This window comes from Dama dama, chromosome 29 (genome assembly GCF_033118175.1).
Source record: "Dama dama isolate Ldn47 chromosome 29, ASM3311817v1, whole genome shotgun sequence".
Classification (NCBI taxonomy): domain Eukaryota; kingdom Metazoa; phylum Chordata; class Mammalia; order Artiodactyla; family Cervidae; genus Dama; species Dama dama.
The window spans coordinates 17,895,314-17,895,924 of record NC_083709.1 but is presented as its reverse complement, the minus strand read 5'-3'; positions in this window follow the sequence as shown (position 1 = coordinate 17,895,924).

Below are 611 nucleotides of genomic sequence, written 5' to 3'. Positions count from 1 at the left end.
ACAGCCCATGGGGTCGCAAGAACTGGACACGACTTAGCGACTACATCATCACCATCATCATGGGGGAGGGAGCTTGATAGACAAGGAGCGGTGACAGGTAGCTGCCCCAAAAGAGAGGGAGACTTGGGGGACAGGCATCCAGGATATAGGACTAATACCAGGAAAGCTCATGAGACTTCTCGAGAGCTCTAGAAGCTGCACAGGGATCCTTTGTTAGCTGGCTTCAGTCTTGCTCAGAGGTGACCAAATAGGTGGACTTAGCTAAGACCCTCCCAAATGCCAGTGAACAGCCACTCACCTGGGCTCATATACTGCAGAAGAGAAGTCAGGGAGGAGAGGCGTAGAACCCCTTGTTGAATGCCTAGAATATTTCCTCCAGGACAACAGTGTGGAGCTGGCACAAGTGTGCTTCCCAACGTACATATCTGACTTTGGGTGCTTCAGGAAGACATCTGCTCAACCATCTCAAGCACCTGCCAGCCATGGAGATCCAGAGACATTTTTTCAATAAGCAGAGGGGTTTTTTGTTTTTTGGTTTTTTTTCTTACAAATCCCTGAGTGACAAAAGCACAGATTCTTGCTGGGACTGCAGAAAGCTGGCAGTGTTAGCC